Genomic DNA, 15,047 nt, shown 5'->3' on the forward strand with positions numbered 1-15,047 from the left:
AATGTGAACCTGTTGCTCTGGAGTGCGGGTGGTAGGAGTATGAACTCCTCCCCCAATCTGTGAAATATTTGGTGAAACGGATATCAATTCCGACTGAGTTAATGTACCAAACATGTTCAGAAACTATGCTAAAGTCTCCTTAAGTCCGGGGTTAACAACAAGTGCTTCTGGTACTTGTCCCCAAACCGGAGCTACTGGCGACTCCTGAACTGCTGCTCCAACAGGTGCTCTAGCTACGGCACGTGCCCTTCCTCGGCCCCAGCCTCTTGCGGCCCTAGCAAATTACGCGGGTGTCTGCTCAGCTGACCCGATAGCGCATCACCTCACCATCTGTGAGAGAATATAAATATAAAGGCTTGAACTCCAAAATCAACAAATTCCGCACGACATGAATGAAAGAAGTGGAAATTTCCTAACAATTCTGTAGCCTCTCGAAGATAAGTACAAACGTCTCTGTACCGATCCGTAAGACTCTACTAGACTCGTTCGTGACTTGTAAAACCTATGAACCTAGAGCTGTGATACCAACTTGTCATGACCCAAAATCCCACCACAGGTGTCGAGATGGCACTTGTCTCTAAGACTAAGTAAGCCGATCATAATAACAATTCAAGCCATTTTTTTAAAACATATAATTTAATACAAGTGTCAAAAACCAACAACGAAAATATTCAAACAACCTCCCAAGAATGGTAATACTGAGTCACGAACTCTAACTGAATACATTCAATGATCTCAAGGATCGAATATACAATACTGTTCGAATAAAAGTGGACAGTACAATAAAATGGAAAGACTCCAAGGGGCTGTGACGATCAAGCAGCTCTACTTTGAATCCTTGCGATCAACACACTAACTCTGCCCGATTCCGATATCTCCAATACCCGGCTCTACACAAAAATGTGCAGAAGTGTAGTATGAGTACACCACAGTCCGTACCCAGTAAGTATCAAGACTAACATCGGTGGAGTAGTGACGAGGTACAGTCAAGACACTCACTAGTCTAATAACATGTGCAACATAACATACAAAATATAATAGAAACAGATAGCAGTGATAGCAACAATAATCAACTAGTGACATAAACAACAAGGCAGCAAGAACACCACAAATATTGCTCAAACGAATAATGAAGGCAAGTATAACCAATTAATCAAGTCCTTCAAAATATACTAATCTTTTATCTATAAGTTTTTTTTCAAATAAAATTCTTTAGAATGTAATCCTTTCAATTAAATATATCTCGAATATACTTCCTCCAAATAAATATCTTACGAATATAAATCTTTCGAATAAATATCTTCCAATATAATTCTTTCAAATATAATTCTTTCAAATAAAATCCTTCAATATAATTTCTTCAAATAAATATCTTTCGAATATAATTCTTTTAAATAAAACCGTTCGAATGTAATTCTTTCAAATAAATATCTTTCGAATATAATTCTTTCGAATTAGATCTTTCAAATATAATTTCCTTCAAGTAAAATCCTTCGGATATAATTCCTTGGCAGAATAGCCTAATAAACACTTCTACTTGTCTCGTTTTATCATCCCGATCCCGATACTCTACGAAGTTTCACCCAGACACTCGTAGTTTTTAAAACACATTACTTTAAATCCCTCATACCATTGACCAAGCATACGTGGCAACTTCATGACCGAGGTTGACAAAATACGTGAACTTCACGCATATAACGAGAATAAACATAAAAAAGTTAGACTAAAAATGATTAAAATAAGAAAAAAATAAAAATAAAAAGTAAAAATAAAAGACAAAAAAATAATATAATAAAAAACAAAATATATGTGTTCTTTCTTCTTTCCCCCCCCCCCCCAATTTCTTTTTCTCTTTCTACCTTTCCCTTTTTCCGTTCTTTTCCCACCCCTCCTCCATTTTTCTTTTCTCTTCTCCCTTTATTCCTTTCCCGTTATTCCCCTCCTCCATTTTTCTTCTCTTTCTCCCCTTATTCCTTTCCCGTTATTCCCCTCCCTATTTTCACAAACCTTCAATCAATATTTGAGAAAAAATAGTAAATTATTTTTGAAGAGCAATCACCATTAATATTTCTGAAATGAATTAGATCTATGTCTATTGGCGGTATTGAATCTGATTTTGGTAACAATTATTTCAGGACTAATAGATTCTCAGGTGGTGGAATGGATATTTAATTGTTGAATTTTATTTGATGAGAGAAGCTGAAAATCTAATTTTTTGGGCAGTTTATGGTGTGGTGTTGGAGATCCAGTTTAGTTGTCCATCGTGATGCTGCCGCCGGTAAAGATGGTAATATGCAGGGTGTAGGATTAGATTCCTCTCTTTCCAAAATTAAAATTTTGTAAAATGTTCTAATATCTTCATTCATTAATGGCAGAGAAGTTGTTTGCATTTCCTTATTCCTCTTGGTTATCTAAGGTCTTGATTTTTTTCCCTCTTTTTGTGCTCAAGCAGCTTATCTACCAAAATTTCTTAGCTTTAGCTACTTGGTTTAAGGATCTCGGATTAACGAGTTTAAACCAATTTAAGGGATCCATTGCAAGCTTATGGCTCTCTAACGAAGTTGATTTAGGGTAAAGGCGCCTTGTTTCATATGATGGAGGGACAGGTTTGACTATCAAAAAGACGAATGTAAGACGAAAGATTCTATGTTTGATGTTTTCAATAGTTGGTCAAGGGCGGGTGAGGAAGTAGAGCGAAAAAAAGGAAAAAAATTAAATTTTTGAAATTAAAGTTAAAAAAAGAATGACGTGTCATTAAAAATCTGATGTGGACTATGATGTGTCATCCACATCGTGTGTTTGAAGAAAACGCGAGGCTGGAGGGGTTTAAACTAATGTGTTTTAAAAACTACGAGTGTCTAGATGAAACTTCGTAGAGTATCGGGACCGGGATGACAAAACGGGACAAGTAGAAGTGTTTATTAGGCTATTCTGCCTAATTCCTTTTAAGTAAAATCTTTCGAATATAATTTCTTTCAAGAAAAATCACCATTTGACACCTCACTTTAAAATCCTAAAACTTTCGGGTCTCAGCCCACTTTCGTATCCCACGGCACCTCGTGCCCATATTTCTATCACAACCGTACGGACAATTCACATGGCAGAAGACATAATAATTTAATGAAATGACTGAGAAGTGAACGACGAGAAATTTACAGAAAAGTAACAGCACAGCAAATAGAGGAAAATAACAGAGGCGCTCCCGAAGTATCGCCTCGTAAACCCAAATGTAAATGCTCAACAAGGGGATCTCCCAAGGTACCGCCTCTTAGTCCCAAAAGTAAATACGTAATAGGGGAATCTCCCGAGGTAATAGTCCCAAAGTATATATGCAAGCAGGGGGATCTCCCGAGGTACAGCCTCGTAGTCCCAAAGTAAATATGCAAGCAGGAGGATCTCCCGAGGTACCACCTCATAGTCCCAAAGTAAATATGCAAACAGGGGGATCTCCCGAGTTACCGTCTCGTAGTCCCAAAGTAAATATGCAACCAGGGGAATCTCCCGAAATACCGCCTCATAGTCCCAAAGTAAATATGCAATAATTCATATCACAAATTACCCATAGGCTACAACCATTTCCAAAGATACAACGAAATCGATTAATTTCATGACAAATAGCTCAAGGCTCCACACAACATATATAAATTCTCAAAAAATAGCAACAATGATGGAAAGGTAACTCGACATTGTACAACGCCTTCTTTAATCTAAATTTTGATAAATATATTAACGTCTCAATTTAAACTTATTTAATTAATTATTGCAGATGAAAAATTCATAATGTAATTATTTTCAGGAAGTGTCAACTCAACAAGCACACGGAATTCACATAAGGATCAAAGTAGCAATCGTACCAAATTATCATATAAAATAAATTTGACAAACAAAGAATGAGGCATGACAAATAAGGATTTAATAAGTGCCAACAAATTTTCAATTTAATACTTATGAATGCCCATGACTTTAAACCAATAAAATTTGCACATATAAGCCCGAGTACGTACTCGCACCTCGCGTACACAGCTATCACATTATACAAATGGCGCATACGACTCAATGCCTAAGGGGTAATTCCCCCACTCAAGGTTAGGCAAGATACTTACCTTTTTGAAGTTATGCTGATATTTTGAAATAGCCTTCTTGCTTGAATTGACCTCCGGACAGCTCAAATCTATCCAAATTAATTGTATAACATCATTAAAATTCGTCGAAAACAATTCCAGATAATAAAACGTCAACTTAAAATTTTATATTAAAAAGTCAACCAAAAGTCAACGCGGGGGCCGCCTCTCGTAACTCGATATTATTTTCATGAAATACGAACGCCCATTCCAATACGAGTTTAACCATACCAATTTTATCAAATTCTGATAACGAATTGACCTCCAAATCTTAAATTTTCGTTCTTGAAGAGTTTTACAAATTTCTCCAATTTCTTCCATTTGATTCACTAATAATTGATGAAAACAACCATGGAATCATGAAGTATTAATCACTTTTGGATATAGAACACTTACCCCAATCCATATAGTGAAAATCGCCTCAAAAATCACTTCAATCCAAGCTCCATAGCTCCAAATATGTTAAAATGGCTGAAACCTCCATTTTTAGAATCTGTCCAGGCAAGTCGCATTTGACATTTGAGACTTATAAATCGCATTTGACACCTGCGATTTGCCTCAGCCCCAGAAAAACAGCAGTCTTTCCTGATACGGAAATGGGCATAACTCTCTCATACGGTGTCTGAATGATGAATGGTTTAACTTTCTGGAAATTAGACACCAAGGGCTAAAACTTTCATATTTTGATCATCTCCCAATTCCTTATAGATGGCGAGATATAAGCTCCCAAAATCAGTCTTGGGCAGCAGAATTTTCTCAAAACGACAAGTCAAGTCATTACAAATATAATTTTAAGAGAACGACAAAATTATTTATTTTATGTTTTTTAAAGAAGAAGATATGTTTTCATTTTTTTATGTATATGACTAATTTAATTATATAGGTATATACTTATCCTAAATTAGTTAATCATGTTATAGAATATATTCATCATCCCATACAAACTCAAGAATTATCTAATATGCAATATTGCAAGTTAACTCGATTATTATCTAGATGCAATTCACCCTAAGTGTTTAGCAAATAAATAACATCAAAGCAAGTAAATAAATACAATATCTATCTACGACTTTACTAAATATTACGTTTCGGGTACATTCGAGAACGGAAAGTACGAAATGAGGTTTGACAGGATTTTGTGTTTCGTCTCCGAGCTTGTTCTTAAAAGTGCTTCAAGCAAGATACCTCGCAAAACAAAAGAAGCAAACATTAGTGAAATAATACAATGTAAAGAAGATAAACTAACATATTTTGAAATGTTTTTATTTGAAAATATTTTTGGAAGATTGTTTTTGAAAATGGTTTTTGAAAAATAGTTTAAAAAGTTATAGGTGGCTCAGATTGTATTTTGATTTCCATCTAGACATGAGAACGTGAACTGCCTTGGTTGCGACTACGGTGGCCAATTGTATCGTTGTCCAAAGGTTATTGGTTCGTCGCATTCTCGTCTTTTTCTTTTTCAATATTTATTATCATCGCCTCGTTATTTTGGGTCCGGTTCGGAGGGTCAATCGGCGGGTCATGGGCTCAATATCTTAGAAATTATTTTCATCGGCCTGCAAACACAATATACAAGGTGATAGATACTGCCGATAAAGTGGTAATGAACAAAATGTTCAACAGAATCCAAACGCAGCCGACACTGATGGCATCAAATGTACTAGCCATGTTACAAGCACAATCAAAGGATGATTAGCCATGGTCGAAATTGAACCTCAAACATCCATGAGACTATTCTAACTTCTAAGATATAGAGTTAGTAAAATGGCATCACATAATCAACAACATCAGAAGAAGTCATAGAACGTTGGACAACAATAAATGGCAGGGCAAACAACCAAACAAATGAGCCAGCCAATCAACTGAGCTTAACGGTCAAGTCGCCGGAGTTCACTATTTCTGGCCAGATCAGAGTTAAACTCCGGCCAGATTCCAGTGCGCTTATATTTTCCCAGATGCACCATATCCATACAAAAATAAAAGGAGTTTTGCTGTTGGGGTGGTCGCCGGCCAGATTTCGGCCAAAGTTTCCCGGCCGGATCAGTATCTAGCTACAAAGAACAATGAAGGCAAACCGGTGATGAAGTTTGACTGAATCAATCGAGCCAACAAACGAGCAAACCCTTCATCTAAAGACGAATGAGATCGCCAGAGTTAAGCTTTTTCTGGCCAAATCTAAAGAAACCCGTCAGATTTGAAGATTTTTTGCCCAGGTCTATTAAGATCCGACCAAAGGATCGTCTCTGTCATCGTGGTGACTGCCAAGCCTGCCGGTGGTCAAACCCGGCGGCGGTGATGAAGACACAAAACGAGAGGGGGAAAGGGGTTTGCCGTTTGAGCGGTTGCGGCCATATCTCGGCAGTGAAAATCTTTGGGTGGGGGGGGGGGTGGGGGTTGTTTGCGGCTCTCTCTAAAGAATGAGATAGTGCGATGTAAAGGTGTTTAACGGGTCGGGTTGAGCCGATTCCGGATCGGCTCAAACCGGTATTAATCCGGACCGGTGGTATGTGGGGCGAGTATTTTAAAATTAGCCCGGCCCGGTTCAACGGTTAATTTTTATTTTTTTAAAATCATTTGACCGTTGGCAACGGTCAGCTTCCAATTTAATCGTTGCCTAACGGATATTTTACAAGAATAGCCCTTTTTTGGGCAATTTTTTTAAAAAAATAATACTTTTAGTAATTACTAATTTAGCCCTTTGAAAAACTATAAATATACCCTCTCTCTTCTTCATTTCTTCACTTATCTCTCATTTCTTAAACTCAAATCTCAATTGTCATTCTCTCATTTTTCACCTAAATTACAATCAAGTATTTGGCTCTCATTTTTTTGGAATTTAATTTATCATATTATTTGAAGTTTGAACTTTGAACAATTGACGTTTATTCGTGGTAATATTGGAGTTACGAAAATCATCAAGTGTTCAATTTATTGCTGAATTCGATGCACTCCCTCCAACTCTTTCTCTTATTTACTATTTTATGTGCATATTTACTTTTTGTTAGTAGTTAAATTTTTACAATATGTTTAATGCTGCAAAAAGAGTTTGTAATAAGGTTGCTAATCGGAAAAATAGAAAAAGAGGTACTACTTCAACATCTAGCAGTAATTTAAATGACTCTACACATGTTTCTGAAACATCATCTGATACTAATATAGATTATGAACAATTACAAGAAGATTTCGGTATAAAAGATAATGAATTAAAAATTGAAGATGAGACACCACTTACACCTAGTAGTGTTAGAGCTAGTAGTAGGGGTGGTGGTCGTGGCGGTAGTAGTAGACCACCTGTGGCCCCGACTACTAATCGGAGGAAAAGAAGTAAAGTTTGAAAATATTTTGACGAAATAGAGAATTCTAATAGAGTTAGATGCAAACTTTGTAATGATGATTTTAAACATAAGACTGGAGGAAAATTACTCATCCTATAGAATAGGGCTCTGATTTAGATGAAAATCAAGGAACTCTAAACCCTAGTACTAGAGGACTTTTAAAATATGATAAAATGAAGGATCATGAGAAGTTAGCAAAAATGATTGCTTTGGGTTGTCTACTTTTTCTTTTGCTTCTTCATCATATTTGACTATGTATATTCAAAGGATTTATAATCCCTTATTTAAAGGTATTCCTAGAACTACTTGTAGATCTGATATCTTTAGATTTCATGGACAATATCAGACATACATACGTTATTTGTTTGACCACCTTCCTTGTAGAGTTTCTCTAACTTCTGATATTGGTCATGATGTAAATGGAAATGATTATTTGACAATTACACATCATTGGATAGATAATAATTATTGTATGCAAAAATGTATTATCGCTTTTAAATATGATGAAGATCAAAGCCATACTACTATTTTTATAAGTACTACTATTTGCGAAGTTGTTGAATTTTATAATCTTAATAAAAAAGTATTGTGTATGTCTTTTGATAATGCTTCTAACAATAATGCCGCTATTTTAATATTACGACTGCATTTGAAACCACCACTAGACGAAATTTTTCATGTTAAGTGTGCATGTCATGTTTATAATTTAATCGTTAAAAGTGGCCTTAATTTATTTTCGAGTAAGATTACTCATGTTAGAAGAGCAGTGGGTGTTATTCAAGAAAATAATAGACAATCTAGAATTGGGGAATTTAAGACTCAGTTTACGGAGCATAACCTTAAGCCTAGATTCATGCCAGATGAAATTGTTACTAGATGGAATTATACATACTTATTTTTAAAATGTTGCTACAAATATAAATTGCCGATAACTGAAGTTGCTAATGCGCATTGTACTTATCAAAACCGTATATTAACAACTAATACTTGGGAGGCCATTAATGATGTTGTTCAATTTTTACATAAATTTTATATAGCTATTGTTGAGTTTTCTAGAGCATATTACCCTACTGGTACTATGGCTTTAGTACATATAGCTGAAATTTCTTTTCTACTCTCTGAATTTAAGAAGAAAGAAAAATATAAGGATGTTGTTAAAAAAAGCAAGTCAAATTCAAAAAATATTTCTTTTCAATTCCTCTAATTTGCTTAATTGGTGTTGTTTTAAATCCTTCTATAAAGATGTCTAATTGTCACCAATTAATCAATTCTTTATATAGTTATATGGAGATTGGACCAACTGAAATCCCATATATATATTGTTGTATGAACAAGCTAAATAATTATTTATAATAATTATATAATTATTATGCAAATATAATTGATGTTGCTGCTATTAATATAGGCAATGTTAATCTCACTATGCATTGTACTACTTCTACTACATTTGCTAATATGGATGAAGATGAAGGCCTTGATGGTTATAATATTTGGGCTATATTATCTTCCACTCAAACCAGTAGCAGGAACATTGATGAACTTCAATTCTACTTGCAAAAGCAATCAGAGCCTCGCACTAAGGAATTTTCACCGTTGGGATGGTGGCATGAGAATGAAAAGCAATTTCATGTTCTTTGCGCTATGGCTCGGGACGTGCTGAATGTGCCAATTTCAGCTGTTGCATTAAAGAGTATATTTAGTCAAGCAAGGCAACACCTAGGAGATACCTGTCACTCACTAGGAAGCAACGCTTTGAAAGTTTTAGTATGTTTCAGAGATTGGATTAGATCGGAACGAAGAAATCAGGGATATAAAGATGTTGATAAACCAGAAGACGAGGAACTTGGAGATATATTAACACATGGTCACCCATCTGAATTTAACACTCCAGAAGATGGCCAAGAAGCTCATATTGATTGTGAAGAACTTACTAAGGCAATGCAAAATCTTTGAAGTTCTAGATTTATATTTAATAATTAAACTTTGAATTTACTCTTTTTTTGTTAATTTAGTTTTCGTTATATGTAAACTTTAATTTGCAAGTTTGAAATAAGAATTATAAGTGTAATTTTTTCCCATCTTCATTGTATTCTATTATCTTAAATTTTTAATGAAATATTCAAATATTAGAATTTTAAGGCCTTTGAATCCTTTATTCAAACACTCTTTTTATAAGACTATTTTTTTATTTTATATTTTTACTTTATATTAATATAAATTATGATAGTTATACAAAATACGAAGAAAAAAAAACATAAAATCGTTCCGGATCAATTTTTCACCGGATGGACCCGGACCCGTTAAGCCTGGTTTGTACAATCCAAAAATCGGCCTGGATTGGTGACCGGCCGGTCACTATTTTTGCTAACCCGAACCGGCCCGGCCCACCCCTTTGTCACCTTTAGTGGGATGTGAGATTAGGGTTTCATTTTAAGAGCCTAAAGCATGTATGTGTATTATTTTATATATGAATAAATGTAAAAAATTGTGTGGGACTTATTTAATTAGAAATAAATGTAATAATAAAAACAAAAATATGTGGTCCACAATAAAACTACCAAATTAAAACCAAGGGTGAAAACTGTGTATCAAACACTGTGTATTATTATTTTATCTGTGTATGTGTGTATATCTATATAATTGCTTAGAAAAATAAGACCATAAGGAATAGGTTTTACCCCATGGGTAAACAAATTTCATATCACATCAAATCATATTTCATATAGATCACATCAGGTGTCATGTCACATGTTTATTCATATCAACTATCATGTCACATCAGATGTTCACAAGATATATGATTTGACTGGATTTGATCCGTATTTAGAAATAAATTTTACTGGCTTATATGTTATTAGTAGACTATGTTGTAAAATTAAAATATAATTATTGAATAAAAAATATGACTTGTAGTATATATTAAAAATGTCAACTACTAGAATAATATTATAATTATTATTATTTATTTTTGAAGGAAAATAAATTGATGGAATATCCTAATATTTAAAAAATAGGAAAATAATCAATAAATTATTTTGATTTATTAGAAAATGCACAAAAGTTGTAGTATTTAACTAATGGCAATAAAATGATAAAAAAAAATTATATTTTATGAAAATAGAAATAATTATCAATAAATTGCATTAAAGTCAAATAATGTGCAAAAACCTACATTTTTATTATTTTTTACTAGAAAACCTGCATAAGTTCATTTTTAAATACGGAGGGTCAAAATTCAGTGTCAACAGGGTTTATATACAGTTTAATTTGATGCTTCACGGATTGGTCTTGGATGTGTGTTGAGGCACGACGGTAGGGTGATTGATTATGAATCCCGCTAGTCGAAGCTCCATGAGAAGAACAATATGGTCCATGATTTGGAGTTGGCAACTATTGTGCACGCGCTCAAGATTTGGAGGCATTATTTTTATGGTGTATCTCCAGCATTTGTTTAAACAAAAAGATTTGAATATGAGGCAACAGAGATGGTTGGATCTATTGAAGGGCTATGATATCACCATGCTCAATCATCCGGGGATGGCTAATGTGGTTGCATACGCCTTGAGCGGAAAGGCTGAGAGTATGGGGATCTTAACATTCATTCCAGCTGTGGAGAGGCCTTTAACCATGGATGTCCAGGCATTGGCCAAAAAATTCGTGAGATTGGATATTACGGAGCCTAGTAGGGTTCTTGCTTGCTTTGCATCTCGGTCGTCCTTGTTTGAGCGCATTAAGGCACGTCATTATAATGATCCTAACTTGCTTATCCTTAAGGACACGGTGTAGCACGGTGATACTAAGGAGGTGTCTATTGGAGATGCTGGGGTATTGAGGTTTTAGGGTCGGATTTGTGTTCCTAATATGGATGGCTTGAGAGAGTTGATTCTTGAGGAGACTCATAGTTCATGGTAGTCCATTCATCCAGGTTCTACGAAGATGCATCATGATTTAAAGCAACATTATTCAAGGAGAATGATAAAAAAAGACATTGTGGGGCATGTTGCATGGTATTTGAATTGTCAGCAGGTCAAGTATGAGCATCATATACCTGGTGGGTTGCTTCAGAAGATTGAGATACCGGAGTAGAAGTGGGAGTGTATCATTATGGACTTCATTGTAGGATTGCCATAGACTTCGAGAAAGCTTGGTTCCATTTGGGTTATTGTGGATAGGTTGACCAAATCGGCATATTTCATTCTGGTTGTGACTTCCTACATTTCAGAGTAGTTAGCTAGTATCTAAATCCGGGAGATCATTCACTTGCATGGTTGTAACACCCCGAAAATTTTTTGAAGTATTTTAAGACCATTAAGAAGGTTGGCGGGTGCTAATTATATTAATTTGGGTATGAACAAGATTGATAATTTGAGTGATATCAATTGATGATGATAATATATGTATGAGGTGCATTAATAATGGTTTATGGTCTAAGAAGAGCCATAAGGCTAAGTCAAGCTGAAAATTATATGATAGGATAAAATTTCAAGTGAGTTTGCACAAGATCTAACTTGAAACAAACATAACTCTCTAGATAGGAAGATTTATATGGTGTATAACCTATCAAATTAAATCCCTCTGAATCTAGTTTCCAACGCATCAAACCATTTGTCATTTGGATATGTATACAGAAAGTTATGGCCATGTTACTAAACATGTGTCATATGCGCGGCCAGATGCGCGGCCGAATCCGCGGCCGCGCATATTTGAGAGTTTCTGCCTCCAATCCGCGGCCAAATCCACGGCCGCGGATGTGGGAACTCATTAAATAACCCCAAGGCCGGGAATAGAGAGGGGTTAGGTTATTTGGCAAAAAAAACTGATATTTTTAGAGTGAGAGAGAGTGTCCTAGAGTGAGAAGGTATTCTTCAACAAATTTTTCTTTGATTCTTGCTCAAATCTTTGGAGATTAACAAGGAAAACTCACTAGATCTTCATCCTAGAGATAAAATTCTACACCCTAACCCTCAATTTCGAATTTTGTGTAGAAATGAATAATTAGCAAGATAATATCTGGGCATAAGAGTTGTTTATTTTACATGCATGTATTATCAAAGAGTGTAGGAAGATTGTTGAGCTAAAAATGATAAAGATTGGGTTGTGGAATGATGGAATCCTCCATTAAAGGACCTTGAAACCTTAATGCACAGCTAGTGTTTGATAAAATGCTCAAATGAGCTAGAACTATGATCATCTTCCTAATTTTGGTTCAATTCGTTATATTTCTAAAATAGATTGAAGTTTCTAAGAATTCCGGAACATTTAGAGTGTAAGGAAGCTCAAGCGAGGTATGTTGACTAAACTCTTCTTTAAGAATTGGAATTCCCATTATCCTTATAAGTTCCAAGATGTTGATTACAAATCGAGTATTCCGATAAGTTTTGTGATAAAGATATATGTTCAATTCGTGTTTCAAATGCTCTTATCATATTGCATTATAAATTGAGGATGTGTTCCAAACTATGGATTGTGTATCCACATGTTATAATTTCAAGTCGTGATTTATGTGAAAGTTATTATGCCAAGTTGTATAGATATTGTGATTGTGATACACCTCCACCCGCATATATTGGGGTGAGGCGGCATGACCGTTTTACGTGGGGATTATGGTATAGAGATTATGATTGTGATACACCTCCACCCGCATATATTGGGTTGAGGCGGCATGGCCGCTTTGTGTGGGGATTATGGTATAGAGGTTGTGATTGTGATACACCTCCACCCACATATATTGGGGTGAGGCGGCATGACCGCTTTGTATGGAGATTATGGTATAGAGATTGTGATTGTGATACACCTCCACCCGTATATATTGGGGTGAGGCGGCATGACCGCTTTGTGTGGGAATTATGGTATAGAGGTTGTGATTGTGATACACCTCCACCCGCATATATTGGGGTGAGGCGGCATGACCGCTTTGTGTGGGGATTATGGTATAGAGATTGTTATTGTGATACACCTCTACCCGCATATATCGGGGTGAGGCGGCATGACCGCTTTGTATGGGGATTATTGGTGGGACTACACCTTCACCCGCATACATTGGGGTGAGGCGGTATGACCGCTTTGTGTATAGTTTTGGTATTGTTGTGGCATCACCACCCACATATATATATTGGGGTGAGGCGGCACAGCCGCTTTGTGTTGGTATTGGTATTGTTGATGCATTTCCACCCGCATACATTGGGGTGAGGCGGCACAGCTGCTTTGTGTTGGTATTGGTATCGTTGATGTATTTTCACCCGCATACATTGGGGTGAGGCGGCATAGCCACTTTGTGTAAGTTCTTAGTACTGTGGTTATACATCCACCCGCATACATTGGGGTGAGGCGGCAGGGCCGCTTGTGTAGAGTTATGGTATTGTACCTATACCTCCACGCGCATACATCGGGTGAGGCGGCATGACCGCTTTGTGTGGAGATGGTTACATAGGATCTCATCTTAAATCCTATAAATGATAATGATAGCTCTTAATAAGCTTGCTCTGATTTAAACGGTTAGTTATATCATGTTATTGTCGCCCTGATTTATCATATTCATATTGTATTTCTAAATTTTTAAATTGGTGTTTGGTTTTCATACTAGTACTATTCAACGGTACTAACGTCCCTTTTGCCGGGGGCGCTACATCTTTAAATGGATGCAGGTGGTTCTACAACAGATGACATTGATCAGTGATAGCAGTGCATTCTTTTTCAGCTGATTTGGTGAGCCCCACTTTATTTCGGGGTCATGTATCTTTTGTTTCTCATGTACTGTGTTTTGAGGTATAGCCGGGGCCTTGTTGCTGGCATTTCCATATTACTATTTTATTCTACTTAGAGGCTCCGTAGACAGGTTGTGGGTTGTGGTTGATGTTGGGGAATTGAACTAGAAATATTGGTATTTGAAAATCATGTTTTTCATTAATTCTATAAACTCGAAACATTTTGAAAATTATGAATGAAGCTGCTAATGGGAATGAAAAGGAAGTTGTTAATAAAATCTTTTCACTGTTTGATTAATGGAGTACATCTCCTCTTTATTCATCGATGAGTTTGGGTAGAAGAAAATCTAATAGGCTTGCTAGGCCGGGTTCTCTCGGTTGAGCGCCGGTGGCGCTTCTCGGTTTTTGGGGTGTGACAATGGTGTACCTGTTTTCTATCATCTTGGATCGCGGTACTCAGTTTACCTTGCATTTCTGAGAGAGCTTTGCAGCATGAGTTGGGCACACAGGTTATTTTAGGCACATCATTTCATCCTTAGACGGACGGACAGTCCAAGCAGACCATTTAGATCCTGGAGAATATGTTGAGGGCCTGCATTATTGATTTCGGAGGCAAGTTGGATCAGTTTTTACCATTAGCATGGTTTTCATATAACAACAACTACCAGTCTAGTATCGAGATGGATCCGTACGAGGGATGTCGTTCTCCGGCTAGTTGGTTTGAGCCTGGGAAGTCTAGATTATTGGGCACAGATTTAGTTCGAGATACTTTGGAGAATGTGACATTGATTTAGGGGAGGCTTTGCAAAACACAATCAGGACAGAAGAGTTATGCAGATAGAAAAGTTCGTGATGTGGCATTCATAGTGGGTGAGAAGGTTCTACTC

At 36.1% G+C, this 15,047-nt stretch overlaps 1 long non-coding RNA gene across 1 annotated transcript; it reads right to left on the reverse strand.

Annotated features, from left to right (window-relative positions):
- Window positions 1–617: 617 nt before the first annotated feature.
- LOC142168733 (uncharacterized) lies at window positions 618–6,515 on the reverse strand. The gene is made up of 3 exons (XR_012698672.1): window positions 4,518–6,515; window positions 4,104–4,171; window positions 618–890 (listed from the first exon to the last, which is right to left on the reverse strand). It is a non-coding gene; the product is annotated as an uncharacterized LOC142168733 (long non-coding RNA).
- Window positions 6,516–15,047: the final 8,532 nt, after the last annotated feature.

This window comes from Nicotiana tabacum, chromosome 14, assembly GCF_000715075.1.
Source record: "Nicotiana tabacum cultivar K326 chromosome 14, ASM71507v2, whole genome shotgun sequence".
NCBI lineage: Eukaryota > Viridiplantae > Streptophyta > Magnoliopsida > Solanales > Solanaceae > Nicotiana > Nicotiana tabacum.